Here is a 3,648-nt window from a genome sequence, read left to right on the forward strand (position 1 = left end):
GGTGGAGCACTTTAGAAACCAGTCTCAAAAAAAAAAACAAAACAAAACAAAACCCAACTTCAAAAAAGGAACCAAGATGATTCCTAAAACAATCTGTACCCAATTAAAAATAACAACAACAATAATAAATAAACTGCTGGAAGTTCAAAGAGTAAAACTAAAATAAGGACTAGAGGAAATCATCTTTGTTTTTCTCAGTCAACGACTGTGCAGACCTGATGCTGTCTTGTTCTTCTACCAAAGCCTCTCGGAAAATGCCAGAGACCTCTCTCTAAATGGCTGTAGCATTATGCCCTAAGGGAAATAATTTTCTCCAACATTTCTCATCTTTTGTAAACAGATGGCATAGTTTTTTTTTTTTTTAAGCGAAAGACCAACAATCTGTCAACTGTGGAATTCTCATAGTCCAATAGTTTCTTTTTGGTTAATTTTTCACAACTAGATTAACCAGTGCTGCTGCCATAGATACATTTAAGAAAATGAGACGCTTCCCTGTATTCACCTATATCCTATTAAAGCTCAATAGGACGATCTCAGTTGCCTCAGAAAAATATCACGTTAAAAACCCTTGTGAAATGAAAAGAAACGCTTATCAAAATCTCCAGCTTCAAGTGCATCTCGTTGTTTTCTTTTTATTGTTGCCTACATGCTGTGATTGGAGCACAATGTGTGGAAATTGCATAACCATTATTTCCACAAATCAAAGCTATTGAGAAATGGGAAGGCCGCGCAGGAGCTGCTGCATGAAATGCTGATTAAAAAAAAAAAATTCAGCCTTTATGTCAAAAGTCTTCCCTTCTTTCTTTTAACTATTGGTTAGTTTTAACCATCACCGGGCTTCGATTTGTTTTTTAACTAAAATCAGAATTAGCTACAGGCCAAATAACATTTTTTGATAAGTGTTGTCTCTCTGTTTCTTATATTTCTCTTTTGTACGACTTCATTTTATTATTTTTTGATATCTGGACTAGTCTAGGCAAAAGGTTCTGAATTCAAGTATTGGAACCATCAAGATAAACTTCAGTGCAATTTCCATGCCTCCGGGGGAAGTTTTGGTGCCCTCAGCCCAACCCGCTCCAGGTTTGGGGGTCAGGGTGGGGTTAAAAGAGTCCTTTTTCTATTTCCTTCACATTTAAAATAGTAATCAGTTAGGTGGTCATTTGGGTCTGACCCAAGTGACCTAAACACAAGTGAGCCTGAACGCATTACTAGCAAGTAAAGCAAAACAGGTCTCATTCGTCTCCTCCCAGCCCTCTCTACCTCTTGTCCATCAGAATTCTTGTTGTACTACTCTGATTGATGTCCACACACTTCTTTCCTCAGAGCCACAGGTACTGCTGAAAACTTAAAAACTTCCCTTTTCCAGCAAATATATCAGGAGTTAGGCTGGGTATGGGGTGGGAACTTCTAACACCTTTTTGGAAATCTGGAGGAGCAAATGCGTAATTTACCTAAGAATGAAATGCACTGTTGTTGCGAGAAGTTCTACTGGAGTTATTCTATTAGCTCTGTCCCTTTTAAACTCATTTTGAGGAAACAATAGTCTGCAAAAAGGCATAAAATTTAGCGATGTGTTAACACTTTCCAACACCTGGGATATAATGAGCATAGATACCTTTTTAGGTTCTAGATTATGATCAAAGATTGTTTTCTTCTGTGGTATTTCTCCTTGAAGTAGTATTTTGGTGTTTTTAAAAGCAAATTCCAGAGATTATAAGGTTAAAATGTGAGTAAAGCAAACATCTATGGTCAGTCACACAACCTAATTTTGAATCAAGCTTTTCTTTTATCTTTACATTTGGGGCCTTTTTTTTCTATCCTTTTCACCCCTGGGATTTTTCTGGTTAGAGAAGTATATAATTGCCTTTCTGCCCACATTCCCTTCTAAAAGAATCTGTTTCCACCCACAAACCCTGCTGAACAGATGGGCCTAGTCATCCATGATTATATCAGATGACCCTGCTCCTCTGGCTATACGAGATGGGGACCAGCGTGTGGAGACCCACAATGCAAGTCAATCCATGGGTTAGGCCAAGCCAATTATATTTGAGACTTTTGAACTAAAGCACAAAAATCACAGGTGGATGATGGGAATTGGATTTGCAGAGTCACAGATACTTGGCTTTAGAGTTGTCCCATGGCGAACCTCAGCCATGTGTAAATCAAATTTATGAGGGAACCCAAAGTGAAAACCTTATACATGGAGCCAGCCCAAGAGAGCAACATAGAATTGACATGCAGAGAGAAGGAGTAGCAAGAGCTCTAGTTGATATTTGTGAGGTCCCTCCTCACCATCCAGGCCTCTTTTTACTTTCTAAGTAAACATTATGTTTCCCAGCATGGTTTGGGTTAGATCGCCCAGCTCCAGGGCTAATTGCTGATTGGCTTAAGTCATTATCCCCCAGTTAGGGACAATGAGGTTGAGAAGACAGTAGCAGGAGCTTGGGGAAAGAAAATTTCACTCTAACCCATGGGAGTTAACTCAAAAGTACCCTCTACTTTTGTAGATATGAACTAGGAAGCTTTGGTTGTTTCTGACTACCTCCTTGAGACCACTAGAAGAGACAAGATTTAGGTGAAAACAACATCATGGAAAAAAGAGTGCAGCAATGGAAAAAAAAAGTAGGTCTTGATATTATAGAGCCATTGGTTTTTTGCTTTATTTTTTTTCATTTGAAGTAGGCTCTACACCCAGTGTGGGGCTCAAACTCATGACCCCGAGAGCAAGAGTTGATTGCCCTACCTATGCAGCCAACCAGGTGCCCTTAGAGCCATCAGTTTTTTAAAGCCTGCCTGATTTTTTGATTTCTCAGTCCTATGAACAATACATACCTGTAATTCTTTAAATTGTTTAGTTGGATCTTTTTTTTTTCACTGATAACTGAAATCTTAAATTTGAGGGAGACTAATGACTTTCTAGGTCTCAGAAGACCCAGCAGTCCCTTGAATTTCACCAATCCCTAAGGAGAGCAGTCCTTTCACCATTTTCTCCATTGTGTTTTGCCTGGTCTGTCACTTAACAAAGTGCCTGCTACATGCTAATTGCATCATGCCTACCTCTCTTACTCTTTCAATAATTTTTTCTGCATATAGTCTTTGAAAGTAGTGCATTTCGAGGAGGCATCTGATTTTCAGGTTGTGTAAAGTGGTCTTGGAGAAGATTAAAGACACCTACTAGTGAAATGAGGAAGAGGCCAGTCAACTTCTTCCAGGCTGGGAAAAGTAAGTGACAGAGCTGTGAAAACAGACATCATGACACATACTTTCTTATTGTATGTATTCTGTAGACGTCTTCATTTCTACTGTGGTAACAGTTTGTCTTCTGCGTTTGAAATGAAAATAGATAGGAAAAAAAGATGATATTTTTCCACAGTCAGTATCAAGGGGTGTGTCTGAAACTTCAGTACATTACCTTACTTAATCCTGACAATCCTGCCCAGCAGGGATCATCAGTTCTACCACATGAATGGAGAAAATGAGGAAGAAAGATTAATTAACTTGTCCATGATAGTAAGTGCAGAGCTGATAGATACTGGAATTGGAAGATTCACTCACTACTTTATGATCATTATCCAATTGTGATTAATTTACGAGCTCTCTGGTCTTGCCAGGTCTGGAGTTCTTGCTGAAAGGATGTCATAGCATATA

Source organism: Ursus maritimus, unplaced genomic scaffold (assembly GCF_017311325.1).
Source record: "Ursus maritimus isolate PB19 unplaced genomic scaffold, ASM1731132v1 scaffold_1, whole genome shotgun sequence".
Taxonomy (NCBI): Eukaryota; Metazoa; Chordata; class Mammalia; order Carnivora; family Ursidae; genus Ursus; species Ursus maritimus.